The sequence below is a fragment of the Bicyclus anynana genome, chromosome 3, assembly GCF_947172395.1.
Source record: "Bicyclus anynana chromosome 3, ilBicAnyn1.1, whole genome shotgun sequence".
Lineage (NCBI taxonomy): Eukaryota > Metazoa > Arthropoda > Insecta > Lepidoptera > Nymphalidae > Bicyclus > Bicyclus anynana.
Genome location: NC_069085.1, coordinates 2,332,198 through 2,348,313, shown reverse-complemented (window position 1 = coordinate 2,348,313; position 16,116 = coordinate 2,332,198). Strand labels below are relative to the sequence as shown.

Here is a 16,116-nt window from a genome sequence, read left to right as displayed (position 1 = left end):
ACGGAGAGTTTCCCACTCTACGTGCGGCGTCGTAAAAGCCGTTTGTAATAAACTACACTTTTGTGGAATTACATCATTTGAACACGTTTGAACGCCATATGAACACTTAGGATCACCATGCCTGAACAATTTAAACGATAATTTCAGGATAATCTTATTAATAAAATATAAGATAAATTATTGTTATATGTCCTTAGTATGTTTATGTTATATGGCAATAAAAGCTAGCGATGTGATGCAAACAGGGCCGGATTAAGGAGGTCTAAAGGCGGACAAATTCGCGGGCGTCCGCTAGTTGTAATAATTTATGTATATGATTTGTGGGAGAAAATGCTTGAAAAGAAGGCGCCCCACTAGGTGGAAAACTACAGTAAAAGTGGCCACAGATGCTAGGGCTGATGATGATGATGATGACGATGATAATGATGGTGTTATGTTATTGTGCAAAAGCAATTGATTAAATTTAAAGCAAATCATAGCTATAGTTTTAAAAATAAATACCGGCTATCGAAAACAAATGCCCTCTGTATTCACATATTTTATTCCTATTTCAATAGGAATCAATTAGTCATATATCTTTGCACTTTTACAAGCGAATTTTATTAAAAGCAAATCATAGCGGTTGTTAATAAATAAATAAATACCGGATATCGAAAACAAATTCCGTCTGTAGTCACGTCGGTTCGTATTTCAATGGACACGTCCGCAGACAGCGGGCAGGATGGTGACCCTATTTACACGACTATTGTGGACATCAAGAAGCGTTGATTTATCGAAGCTCGCCTCCACAATAAAAAGCCTTAATGGCTGGTTTAATTCAACCTTTACATGTCTTTGGTAACCTTTCAGCTAGTTTAGAATTTAAACTGTCGTAAGTGATACATTCAGTGCGTGAGAGTTACTATACTTGCGTGTTTTAAACCTGCATCAAATAAAGTTTATTTTTAAGTAGATTTATGATTTACAAGTGCTTTTGAAAAGTTAAGTCTGTATGTTTTTGAAGGTCTCCGTGGCGCAGTTGAAAGGTCCCGGGTTCGATCCCCGGCTGGGCCGATTGAGGTTTTCTTAATTGTTCCAGGTCTGGCTGATGGGAGGCTTCGGCCGTGGTTAGTTACCACCCTACCAGCAAAGACGTACCGCCAAGCGATTTAACGCTCCGGTACGATGTCGTGTAAAAACACAAAGGGGTGTGGATTTTCGTCCTCCTCCTAACAAGTTAGCCCGCTTTCATCTTAGATTGTGTCATCACTTACCATCAGGTGAGATTTTAGTCAAGGGCTAACTTGTAAAGAATAAAAAAAACTAATTGTCGGTTCTATTGAAAGAACCTTTTCTTTGAAAATCATAATTTCCAAGATGTTAGCTTATCCTATGAGTACAGATATGACGTTTAGTTCATGACTAGGACAGTATAGTCACTTGTATCAAAACGATAGAACGATCTATGCACCGAGTACCTATATCCGTATGATCAAATCGAAAATCATTATGAAAGGACTAAAGTTACTGATATACGAGTAGCTAGCTCAACGTATCGCAAAGCTGAAGTGGCTATAGGCGGAGCACATAGTACGAAGAGCGCCGGGCGTCGGAGTCCTTCTATATAGTTGGACCGATGACATCAAGCGGGTTACAGAGAGCCGGATGGATTGATGGATGGATGAATGCAGATCGAGAGCGTGTAGCTTGGAAGATCTTCTTTATCGAGGCTAATAATGAGTCATGCTCACAAACCATGGCTAATGTTTCTAAATAATAAAAACAAGAAAAGAAAATCGTCTTTTTATGCAAATAGGCTTGCGTTTGACAATGATCTAACCTGATGGTAAGTGTAGATACAGTCTAAGATGGGATACGCTTGCCTAGAAGGTGCCTATTCATTTTTGTTTTAAAGATACCCAAGCTATAAGACTTGGGAAACACAGACTTGAGAAGGTATTCCAAATCCTAGACGTATGAGAAAAGAAGTCGGAAGGCGTCGATGACAATAATTTAAAGAATCCATGTCGACGTGGACGTTTAAACACAATAAGTACAAATAGTATCGATAAAATTTATTATACCTATCAGTATGTAATTTAATGACGTTTCTTTGATATTTAAATTTTCAATTAACCTTAAGTATTCACATTTTAAATTGAATCTCGACAGCTGACCGGAGACCGTAAATTAGCGGCCACAGAGACGGCGACTTTTTACCTCATTACCGCGACAAGTTCGATGACCTTTGACTGTATAAAAAATGGCTGCCCATGACAGATATTACACGGGACCATAGATATATTATATTACCTGGATAGACATGTAAATCCTTAAATAACGTATAATATTTAACATCCGTCTAAGAGCACCCTACTGCCAAAGACATTAATGTTTCGACGATATGTGACTGGACTGAGCTAGGCTATCCGCAGCTTTTACGTAATATAGACCGCCAAACTTCTGGCCGAGGATAGCACACGATAATGATTATGTTAATGATGATGATGATGATGATGACGTTAGCCTTCAAATCTTAGACCGTTAAATTTGGTTTCAATGATCGATCTGACAAATTCAAAGTTTCGTTGTTGTTCGTGCGTAATTATTAATTACAAATTTTATTAATCATGCAACGCGAAAAAACCGATTTATTTTTCAATTTAAAAAAAAACTGTGAGCCCATTAAGGCATTAATTCCTGAGATAGGTTACAAATTAAGACACTTACCCACATACTATTTAAAATTAAATTCAGCTTTTTTTAAAATAACTTTAGATTGGATTTAGTAAACTTAAAACGAAAACTTTAACCAAATCCGACAACTTATTCGAGTTAGATAACTTTGTGCAATTCCCTCTCAGTAAAATAAGTGCTTATCTTCCATATTCTCATGGTTATATTTTAAGGAAACTTTCTCTGCGCTTTATATCTAGAGAATTTCATATCAACGTACTAAGGGAATAAAAAATGGCTGCCCATTTGCCACGCATGTGTTCGAGTAACGACAACTTATATTAAGAGGAGTTTTACTACTTTTGATCTTGACTTCCACCGCTGTTGGTGACTTTCAAAACAGATTATCCCCATGCCCATCTTTCGTGGTTGTAAAAATGTCTGGTACATTTTTAACACGTGTTAACGTAAACTACCACGATGGTCCAGTAGTACTTTGGTTGACGAGGTACTGAATTCAACTCCTGGGTCGGATTATAGTATGTTGACCTTTTTTTCATCATCATTATCAACCCATATTCGGCTCACTGCTGAGCTCAAGTCTCCTCTCAGAATGAGAGGGGTTAGGCCAGTAGTCCACCACGCTGGCCCAATGTGGATTGGCAGACTTCGCACACGGAGAGAATTAAGAAAATTCTCTGTTATGCAGGTTTCCTCACGATGTTTTTCCTTTACCGTTTTATACGCGTGATATTTAATTCCTTAAAATGCACACAACTGAAAAGTTGGAGGTGCATGCCCGGACCGGGTTCGAACCCACACCCACCGGGATCGGAAGCAGAGGTCATACCCACTTTTTTACTACCAAGAAATTATCAGTAAAAAATAATTCTTAAATTGGTTTTAACCATTAATGTAATATTTTAAACAGTAGGTAGGTATATAGCGAAATTTTTTTTTTTAAATGGCAAACTTAACTTTGTCGTTGGTAAACTGCTGTTCCCGTACAATTTAGATCCCTGGCAGTGAATACTAACTGCAAATAAGTTATTCAAAATCAAATCAAAAATCATTTATTTCAAGTAGGCTCAGTTTACAAGCACTTTTGACACGTCAGTTGACTATTTGTAAAGATTCTACCACCGGTTCGGAAGGCAGGTTCTGCTGAGAAGATACCGGCAAGAAACTCAATAGTTGCTCTTTTGAAAAAGTCATACAGTATTATAATTTACAATTAATAACAATTACTGTTTACATTTCTTATAGTTTTACTTTCTGTGTGAAGGTGGAAGCTGATCCAACGGCCTCCAAGCATCTTTATCATTAAGGAACTCATCAATGTAGTAGTACCCTCGACTAAGTAAATGTTTTTTAACACATTGCTTAAAGCTATGCATTGGCAGCAATTAATTATATTTAGTAAGTAACTACAACACTAGTCTCCAAAGAGTAAAAAAATCTTTTGTAGGTTTGGGTGTACTCTTCTATAATAAGATCCCCAAGACTGTGATGGACCTGCCAATGCATAGCTTTAAGCAATGTGTTAAAAAACATCTACTTAGTCGAGGGTACTACAACATTGATGAGTTCCTTAATGATAAAGATGCTTGGAGGTCGTTGGATCAGCTTCCACCTTCACACAGAAAGTAAAACTATAAAAAATGTAAACAGTAATTGTTATTAATTGTAAATTATAATACTGTATGACTTTTTCAAAAGAGCAACTGTTGAGTTTCTTGCCGGTATCTTCTCAGCAGAACCTGCCTTCCGAACCGGTGGTAGAATCTTTACAAATAGTCAACTGACGTGTCAAAAGTGCTTGTAAACTGAGCCTACTTGAAATAAATGATTTTTGATTTTTTTTTTTTTTTTTTTTTTTTGATTTTTACATACTTCGGATGGCTTGTTACTTTTATCTTGTGTTACTACAATACTGTTACTTGCCTCTGACTTAGTTTTAATATTTTTATAAGGAAAATATTAAAAAAGAGGTGAAAAAGGATTAAAATTACAAGAAAAATGAAATAATATCTACTTTTCACATCCGATTGGATAGTCAAAAACGTGAGCTCAAATTTTCTTCTGCAAAAGGGTGAAATCAAGCTTACCCTTAAATCGGATATTCTGTCAATTAGAGAGTAGATTAATTACTTTGAAAATTTGCGTAATCTTTCGCCTTCCGGAAAATTCTCCCTAAAAATGTAACGGCGTCGAGCAAATTATAATACGGCTAATTTGATTTAACTTCTTATTGCTGTACTTTTTTTTTTGGTATCAGAATCTTTTTCTTTTTGCTCGGCTGTTTGAAAAAGTTCTTAACTAACAGAATAAGATTTTTTTAGTTTTACTTTTTTTGTTTATTATCCAATATCAATAAACCTGTGAAAATCACATGAAAAGTACTTTCGAAGAACAATGGAAACAACCACGTAGAGACAGACTTTTTTTTTGAGTTTAGAATCATTTATATTTCACTTAGGATCAGCACTAGGCGAATGTCTAACTTATCTACTGTCAACTAATATTGACATTGAAATAAAGGCAAGAATTAATAATTAATTTACTAACGAGCTGTGTTAATTAAATTTCAACTTTATTCCACATCAACAATGTCAATATAAGCTTGACAGCAGCCAACTGCGCCTCGTTAGGTGAGTACCAGGCCAAGGCTTCACCAATCAAGAGCATGATTAAGTAACTTTAAAAACATTCCATTTTTAAAAACAACGCACGTAGGTAATAGGTATATTCTGTGAAAGCTTCGCTCTGCAGTCATTATATCACTATTACATTATTAAACTACCCCCGTAAGTGCAAATTGGCTAAATAATTTTCTATTACAGTATAATCTCAATTAATCCTAACACAAATTTATAACATTACTAGCTGCCATTCTAAGTTTGCCTTACAGTGCTAATCTGAACTCTATCGGGTAAGTTTTAAAGTCGAATTCTATTAGTGCTTGAGTGTTAGTGGTTGGGTGGTGGGATTACGTGACGTCATGTTATCTGCACCTAGAATTAAATGTTACATTCTAAAGCATCCTAAGGGGATTATAATGAGGTCAGAGTCATTAACCTTAGAGTTAATATTGTATTATTACTTGTTACTTCACTGTAGTGATACATTATTATAATATACTAGTGAACTCCTGTTACTTCGTACTCGTGAAGTTCAGTTTTTCACAAATACCGCGGAAGCCATGGATTTTTCCGGGATAAAACTTTAAATATTGCTCCATAGCTTCCTCTATCTTCCAGTGAAAGCCCCATTATAATCGGTCAAGCCGTTCCAAAGATAATCCTGAAAACAGACAGATAGACAAAAATCTTTTGAAGCCGTTCGTAGTACCTAATTTTGAGACTTCAAATTATGTTTGTAGATGGCGGCAAGGAAGCAGATTTGCTCATTAAAACTAATTATAATTCACGACATTTTTTTAAATATTACAAACTAGTGGACACTCACGATTTTGTCCGCAAGGAATATCCTTGTAACAGCTATCTCCGATCTGATTCAAGCTTATTGCTTACATGATCTACTTCCGCATCAAAATTGTTTTTTTCTAACAATTACGCGGTAAATTTTTTCCGGAATAAAAGGAGATGTAGGTAATAATCCAGGAAACAATTTCCATTCCATAGATAAATCGATTAATTAGTTGATACGTTAAAAGTAGTAACACACATACATACACACAAAATTCTCCTTTATAATATTAGTGACAAAAAATAATTCCAATATGAAGATAAAAGTCAACCAATTGCCTTGAAGCTTCTATGTTATTGACGGCCTCCGTGGCGCAGTGGTATGCGCGGTGGATTTACTAAACGGAGGTCCTTGGTTCGATCCCCGGCTGGGCCGATTGAGATTTTCTTAATTGATCCAGGTCTGGCTGGTGGGAGGCTTCGGCTGTGGCTAGTTACCAAGAGATTTAGCGTTCCGGTACGATGTCGTGTAGAAACCGAAAAGGGGTGTGGATTTTCATCCTCCTCTTAACAAGTTAGCCCGCTTCGATCTTAGACTGCATCATTTACCATCAGGTGAGATTGTAGTCAAGGGCTAACTTGTAAAGAATAAAACAAAAAAGTACAAAATCAAAACCAGAGTCCATAGCTAATAGAGGTCTTCGATAGCGAGTAATAGCAAACCTCTTTCTTTGAAGTCAGTAAATAGGTAGTACTTTAGCGTTAGGTTTAACGTAAAATATTTGTTTACGTGGTGACCCAGTAACGGGAACTTTGTAAACGACAATTTGGGGCACGGGGAAGCCGTATTGTGAGCCTGACAAAGAATGATAGGTACCCGCTCCGTTGGAACCTGGTGTATTTTTAAAACTTTTACAGAAAATTTATAGTTATTACGTATGTGGATGATGGAAAACTCGCTGAAGAAAATCTTTTATTGAGCTATTTCTGTATAAAATTGCCGATATACAGAAAAAAATATGTGGAATTTCCTCACATTGGAGGCACCGATAATTTTATACTATAGATATGTTACGTGCCTACAAAATCACCGCAAAAAGTGATCCGAATTTAGCTACTGAGCGCACACAAGCACAATTTGTATAATTTAATTTCTATTTCTTCTTCTTATTGACGGCCTCCGTGGCGCAGTGGTATGCGCGGTGGATTTACAAGACGGTGGTCGTGGGTTCAATCCCCGGCTGGGCAGATTGAGATTTTCTTAATTTGTCCAGGTCTGGCTGGTGGGAGGCTTCGGCCGTGGATAGTTACCACCCTACCGGCAAAGACGTACCGCCAAGGGATTTAGCGTTCCGGTACGATGCCGTGTAGAAACCGAAAGGGGTGTGGATTTTCATCCTCCTCCTAACAAGTTAGCCCGCTTCCATCTTAGACTGCATCATCACTTACCATCAGGTGAGATTGTAGTCAAGGGCTAACTTGTAAAGAATATAAAAAAAAATATATATATTTCTCTCGGCTTACCTTTATCTAAATTCTATCCTTCGCCACTGGTAAGTACTGCCGCCATGATTGCTGTATTTCAGCTTGAAGGATATGGTTGGTGTAATTTATAGACACAAAAACTTAACATCTAAGTTTCGAATTAATCCAGTTTGTTCCATTTACCGGAACTCTTTATGAAGTGTCCCTTGCAAGCTCGAAGTGTTGCTTACGATTATTTTTTTACTTAACATCAAATGAGCCATCTGTTTGGTATATCAATTATAATTATAAATGGAAATCACTGTCTATCTTAATATATAAATGCGAAAGGTCATTCATCACAAAGGTGAAATTTGGCAGGAAGGTAGTTCGTATGTAGTAGACGTCTACTAAGAACGGATTTTGCGAAAGGGCCGGATTAAGGAGTTCTAAGGGCGGACGAAGTAGCAGGCGTCAGCTACTTAGGTAGGTATATTAGGAAAATTCACTATCATTTACTACGCGGCCACTAAAAATTATATTTGCCTCAATGCCTATCTTCGGAAAAACCATTATGGGACCCACATTAAAAGCTATGGCATAATTCTCGGCCACATATTGCTACTAAAACCTGCCATAACATCACAGTTGACAGGCTATCTTCACTGAAAGTTCTGTGGCAGTCTCATTAAAACTATGGCCAAACACTCGGCCACGCGCTGCAATGACGAAGTGAAAATGCAATTAACACGAGCGTTATTCAATAAGGCTCTTTTTAACTGAATAATCAACGATATTATCTCGTTAAGCGGTCTCCCGGTAAAGCCGTGGTCACATTACATGTGACCTGTTTAAGGGAGCCTTACTTTTTTAGCTTTTATTGTAATTTTTTAAAGATGTACATTAAAAGGCAATTAAACCGAGAAATTTAGGTAGATACATAATTACTGTAAGTACCTACATACCTACAAATTTTTGTACTAAGATTTTTTTTTATTCTTTACAAGTTAGCCCTTGACTACAAGCTTACATGATGGTAAGTGAGATAGAAGCGGACTAACTTATTAGGAATAGTAAAATCCCCTTTCGGAATGACATAAAACAAATCTATATTCATGAAAGTCGAGTTGTAGATATTGTCAACATTATCAGACGATGCATTCCACTGCGGGACATAGCTCCTTACATAGACTTCTAAACACCACACTCTCGAGTTGCATCCAGTGGCTTCCAATTTAATGTATATCATCGATCTAATGCTAAATTTAAGAAGGCAACAGGCAAGCAAGGAATACGTTTACAAAGACTTAAAGTAAATTTAGATTAGCCTGTGAAGTGACTCTATTATCAATTTAAAAGCACCTCATATGCTTGGCCCACGACCACAAAAAATAACAATCCTCATCCTTTTTGAAATCGGTTAAAAATAAAACTGCATGTGCGTGCGACTTTACAGTTAATTTGTCCATCATGATACGCATCCGCCTCGAGCGCGACCGACACAACTGTGAGTAACAAACGTATGATTGAGATAAATTAAAACCACTGTGGAAATTAAGATTTGGTTTGCGTGAGATTATTTGGAAGCTGTATAAATATACACTTTTCTACCTTTAAAATTGTGGAATAACATAAAAAAGAAACTCTTGACTCAGTTTGTCGTGGACTGTTACTGGAGAATCGCTTGTAACTCTCAAACTCGAAACTTTAATTTCAAGTTTGCGACATTTCATCAATCCAACCATAGATTTTTTCGGAAAAAAGAGTAGCCTATGTGTTAATCCAGAGTAAAATCTATTTCCATTTCAAATTTCAGCCAAATTGGTTTAGTAATTGCATCGTTAAAGAGTAACAAACATCCAAACATATAAACTTTCCCGTTTATAATATAAGGGTGAAAGCGCGGGGCGTCGGCTAGTATTTTTTTTATTAACAATACACATCATTTCAGCTTTTTGGAAGATTAAGTCCTTTATTTTGCACCATTTGTTTAAGCAACAAAGACATCATACGAGTATAGTTAGCTGCATTGATTATAACGGATGCTTGGGCGTTAGGGAACAATCGTGAAGCAGTTTAGCAGAGCTATTGATTTAGTACAATCAGGTTGACACAAGTGAGACGTCTGTTATCACAGCGCGGTTTAGTTATGCTAATGCGCTAACTCACCAACTGCTAAGCAGGTGTCATGTTTGTGATTTCAGTACTAAAGATAACATAGCATTTAATTCATTTATTAACAGCCGATAGACATCCACTGCTGGACATAGGCCTCATACATGGATTTCCAAGCAAAACGGTCTCGAGCCGCCAGCATCCAGCGGCTCCCTGCAACTCGTTTGATGTCCGCGGTCCACCTAGGGGGTCGACCAACATTGCGTTTTCCGGTGCGGGGTCGCCATTCCAGCACCTCGACACCCCAACATCGGCTCTTCGAACTATTTGGCCTGCCTATTACCACTTTAGCTGCGCTACTAGCTGAGCTACTCGTATGTCAGTGACTTTGGTTGGGCGGATCATAAATTTTAACTTGTATTCAATAGTGTGTATATTAGGGGCAAAGTCGCGGGCATTATCTATACTAATATTATAATGCTGAAGAGTTAGTTAGTTTGTTTGGTTGAATGCGCTAATCTCGGGAAATACTTGTCCGATTTGAAAAATTCTTTCAGTGTTAGATAGCACATTGATCGAGGAAGGTTATAGGCTATATATTACCCCCGTATTCCTACGGGAACCACGCGGCATCATTAAGTATAATGTTAATTCCTTCAAGTATCCGCTGATATTTGGCTTACTATTAAGCTTAACATGTAGTTATGAGATTTGTCATGCTATTTAGTTTAACATGTAGTTTAACATGGTCAGTGAAACAGTTAATATCTAAAAGCAGTGGCGCGAATTGATTAGCTACAAGTTTCAACTGCGTTTACATCAATAATCCATTGCAATAACAAGAAACTTCAACTGTGTTATGCTCAGTGGCTATAGTAATAACCTACTTACAAGATAAGCAAGAGCAATATTGTGTTAGCATTAATTAGGCTAGCATTAACTGATACCTACTTAACTCTACATTAAAAAAGTTAAAATCGTCTGAAGTTATCACATTATAAAAAATCTTAAATAAATTATTTTGTCCTTCATGCAGTAATTAAGGAGACGCCTCGGGATTTCACCCCCTTAATTCCCGGTCCTGTGGAAATACGGGAAAAAATATCTATAAAGTAGCTTTCTATTGGCTAAAGAATTAAAAAAAACGGTTCACTTCATCCAGAGATAACTCCCCTTAAAACCTCACAAAGTACACCTCTCTAAAATATTATTTAGTGAGATTGACCAATATGGTAATGAATAAATATTGTTTCTGGGCCCAAGGACTAATAACTTTAAAAATAATTATAAAAACCGCGAGTTTTGATAAACTGCGAGACTGTCCTATCGAGAATTCTGTACGTTCGTCGTCGTCGTCGTTATCAACCCATATACGGCTCACTGCTGAGCTCGAGTCTCCTCTCAGAATGAGAGGGGTTAGGCCAATAGTCCAACACGCTGGCCCAATGCAGATAGAATCACACACGCAGAAAATTAAGAAATTCTCTGGTGTGCAGGTTTCCTCACGATGTTTTCCTTCACCGTTTGAGACACGTGATATTTAATTTCTTAAACTGAAAAGTTGGAGGTGCATGTCCCGGACCGGATTCGAACCCACACCCTCCGGAGTCGGAGGCAGATGTCATATCGAAAATTGTTTTTCTGTAAAAACGACTGCTGTAACTTAGAAGTTTAATTTTTTCACAACGTTATACCTATGCATTTCCGAAATAACGGATCTTGGCATTCCGTTATTTCCTTTTGAGGAACGGAACCCTAAAAACTATTACAAACTTATGCTAAAATTACACAGTAGGTTACAACAATAATTTAGCAAGCCCGACGTGAAAACTTGCTCGTGTAACGTCCAATATTGCATTGTTCTAAACAAAGTTAGTTAATTTAGCTCTTTTAATTAACAATATCTCAGCGTCCCAGGGGCATAGCTTAATCTTGTGACTCATGAATAAAGAATAAGGTTACTTAAAATTTGAGCAACGAACAGACTCCATGATATTCTCAGACCAATTATTGTATAGGACCTGCCTCGCTAGACGTTACTTTTCTGACAAAGTATATGATCAACGATCTAATGCGATTATAACAACTGTCTCTATAGAATCGATGTTAAATAGTTGTAATCGTGTTCGTCGGTTAAAGAGCTCCGTAAATTACCTTCTTGTGTAATTGAGTTGTGTAAAAAACGGGCAAAAACTCTAGTTTAGTATAAGATATATACAAAATCTAAGCTCGTTTTCCTCAGAAAATGACAGACAATTTTGTTCCTGACTATAAGTGCGATACAGGTCCTTCTATAATTGGTCTGAGATGATATTAGATCGGCTTGAGAAACTGCCTAGGAAATTTCGACAAATTTAACGAACGCCCCGCGGTTTCAACCGCGTAGTTCTTGTTTCCGTGAGAATACGGGAATTCAGTTAATCCCTTGAACCCTCGAGCTATCAAAGGCTTTAATTAAAAAAAATAAATTGCATGTAGTTTACATTATACAAAAAATTTCGGGGAGATGTACCAGATTATTGCTGATACGAGTAGGATGTATTTACTTATGTATTCCCAATTTAAGCTCATTCGCATTCGATGATTGCGGCCGAAAATTGTTTTTCAAAAGAGAACAAAATTACATTTAAATTACTTTTAAATTATTGCGGGATTTAAATCGGCTGTAGACTTATACAGTAAGTATTAATACGATATAGCTTATCAATATAAATATGGATTGTAATCGCCTTAGTAGATTATTTATTTTTAGGGTACCGTACCTTTAAAACGAAAAAACGGAATCCTTATAGGATTACTTTACTGCCCGTCTGTCTGTCTGTCTGTCAATAACCTTTATTTCGGGAATGCGTGGCAGTATCAAGTTGAAATATAAACCATATACTCAGGTCCACGGTTTTATGAAATTGTGAAAAAAATCAAACATTTAACGTAAAAAAAAACGGCTGTTTAGAAAAAAAACGCGTATTTAGACATTATACCAAGAGTCGATTTTTGCAGTTGCATTTCTCAAAAAAAATGTTCGTTTTTCTAAAAAACTGTTAAATAATCTTCATAGACCAGAACATATTTTATTTCTCGTAAAAAAAGTTGGCAACCCTAGAGCGAGGGAACGACGCATGACGTCATCTTTTTTATTTACATTTACAATACATTAAATTCATGCTTACATTTAATTACATTGATAAATTAGGTTAATACTTAGCTATTAAAAGATTTTCACAACAATCACAATTTTTAGATATTATGTACACTTATTAGTTATAGATATCCGTTAATTCATAGGTACAACAAACTCTAAGATATCAAGTATATACTATACATAGAGAAAACAAGTTTTCGAGTGTGCAGCCGGCTCCATCGAATCATAAGACGTTGTCACGTCTAAAAGCTTTTTCAATGCAACAAATGTAACATACGTAGGTACTCTTAGTACCCAAGTGCATTGACCGGACCAAAACATCAGTCATTAAATTGAATCAGTTCACAAAATTGCGAGCCGGTCAGCGGAGTTGCGGTGGTTCCAATTTTAAATTATCGATTACGTCATGTTTGGCCACGTGTTTGGATGTTTGCTCGTTCGGGTCCGGTGATTGCGAGCGAATATTGGTCCACGCCGCGACAGATGCCAGTGTTTGATGGAAATTGCTTTAATCTAATGTAAACTTGTTGGCATATACCGCAACGGTTGAATATATCAATGGTTATTTCTACCACCACAGTATTGCTGTGTTCCGATCTGAATTATATGGTTTTCGAGGAAGTTACGGCTACATTATGCTTAATATCTCAAGTTGATTGGAATTTTAGGTTGTCCTTGCATGCTCGGCGAAGTAGTGCTCTATTTATAAGCAATAGATTTTCATTTGCGATTAGCCAGTCAATTAACTAACTTTGCTATAAGTAAAGTACCGAAATATCTAATCAAAAACGACCGCATTTTTCATATTCCGTAAAGCCCATTGTTAACAAAAATCACAATGTCAACTGGGCAATGTCATCTTCCTACTCCATGACATCCATGATATCAACGAAGAGTTGTATGTAGGCACCGGATGTCATTTTTACCTATAATCTTAATTTTAATCATTTGACATTAAATAAATAGTAAATACGAAATCACGTGACTTAAGAATTACTTACTAATAGTGGCTAGTTGTTAAATTTAGTATAAATATAGTTAAGTTCATCAACTAACACACGTCAAAGTTATCGAATTTACTTGCAGTTCCGCTTGCTTATTGTTTTAAGCATTACCTATAATAAAAAAAATAAAGATTTAACAGCATTTTACAAGTAAGTATTCATTATTATCTCTCTCAGTCGCTTGACACTTTTAGAACTACAAATCTAATGTCAGGAAACTGCATTTAGGTATAACTGCAATTCCATCTATTTAAATTTAAATAAAGAAAATGTAACATTTACTTATACCTTGGATCGAGAATTCTGGATTCAGAGTCTCAAACTATCCATACTACTACACATGTAGAACTTAAATGCTAAATTCTCTCATCCTATTTCAATACACGAAGAGCCAATAATATAGCGGCTGGATCCCGCAGGGCTCGTTGCTCAAGGCTTTTACGACACTATAGAATATTTTAAGAGCGCTAAACCACCAAACGCCTGAGGGGATCCACTATACTTGTATGTACAGCGTAGATATGCAGTATTACTTAAGACATAATATATCGTACTAAACTATTCAAGTATATTTGGTGTTTCACATAATAATTTTCGTAATGTTTTTTTTTAATTTAACCAATAAAATAAATACTTATTTAACCAATGTCGAACAAAGGTTATGATTCACAAAATTTGTCAGGACAACTTAATTAACAAATCAAACTGTAACCAAATTATGACCCTAGAATGGCAGAGAATGAATTTCACATAAAATATTAAGTACTTGCCTAATTTCATTTAGTGTAAAAATGTAACAAAATTGTCTTAATGCTATTATTATAGTTAAAGTTATTTTTAAGCTTAGTTACAGATGGACACCAAGGTCAAATCTTTTTGGTTTTAGTGGTTGTCCGTTTAATTTACCTTTTTATGTTATGAATTTTTATTTTTTTAATAAATAAATAAAATAAAAAAGGGCTTGAGTGGAGTCACGCACTTCTGAAGTTTGAGTGTAGGGTTAAGCGGCCCCTTGATAATTAACAAACACTCCCCTTTTCCGTTTAAGTCACTCTCCCCGCCTATCCCAAAATCACCCATGAAGGATTATCCAACAATGTCTCAGACTACTATTTCTTACAAAATAATATTTGGAGGTAATAATTACCTTCTCGTATTTGAAACGAACGAGAATTTTAATTAAAGAATAAATATGTTCATATTCATTAAGCATATATTTTTTAACTTAAGGTAAGTAGATGCAGAAACATTTGTAAAAATTGTCATGATGTCATGCACATCGCGACCAACACACGTCGATCGTCAGTGGCTGACATTAGAAACAGATGATGATAATATCTAAATATTTCTTACATAGTAACTGAAAACTTAGGCTTGTGAGCTAATTTTTGAGGACACTCCTCTAATACTTGAAATACATCATACAGTTTTATCGCGGGTCGCTCTAAGCACGTTTCATCTCGAAGCTGCGATTATCATCGAAAGATAAGTCACTGTCATGTTCGAAGCATTACCTACCTACGAGTATACTCCGCGCCACGAAACAAGTACCGTAGACGCGGCGCTAATGTCTTAATGCTCATAGTCATTTGGTAATGGCGGTCTTATTGTCATTTGTGTAAGGCGCTGTCAATTTAAGTTCAGGATTTAGCCGCAGGACTTTCGTGACGCAGAGTCTACATCTCATAAGTGCTCTAAGAAAGTCACCGTACATAGAGCTAAGAACACCTGAAAATTTGCTTTTTCAACAAAAAATCGCATCTAAAACAGTCCGTGCGTTTATGAACTATGAGCAGACGCCTTGCGGTTTCACACGCGTAGTTCCCGTTCTTGTGAGAATACGATAAATAGCCTGAGACACCCAAAAACAACGTGGATTGCTAGCCTATGCCATGCCATTACTCTATGGCGTGATGCAAACACAATGCAAGTCAACCTCAGGGACCCAGGTAAGAACTCCATATACAATGGAGATAACAATATTATGATGTATAAATAAGGATCTGGCTAAATAATTGGTTTATTATAAGTATGTTTATTGAACAATAAATATTATTTTTATCACTCATCTTGCTCGAAAAGTTCGCTGGTGTAAAGGCGAAGTAACACTTGAGAAAAAGTTTTCTGTTACACACTATAAACGAACCAACCATAACTCTTCAAAAAATGACGTAAAGCTCAGGCTGTATGGTCAACGATCTTTGCCTGACCCCGTTGGAGACCAATACAAAATTAATTAATAAAAAATGTCGTAAAACATTGTAGCAAAATTTTTTTTGATAAAGTAACCATTTCATCGCCATCATCA

The 16,116-nt window shown here is 36.3% G+C and overlaps 1 protein-coding gene across 5 annotated transcripts in view; it reads right to left on the bottom strand.

The window, feature by feature from the left end:
- The window catches only part of LOC112051885 (leucine-rich repeat-containing G-protein coupled receptor 5), a 406,796-nt gene that overhangs the window by 315,839 nt on the left and 74,841 nt on the right, over positions 1 to 16,116 (bottom strand). The gene's annotated exons all lie outside the window — the stretch shown is intronic.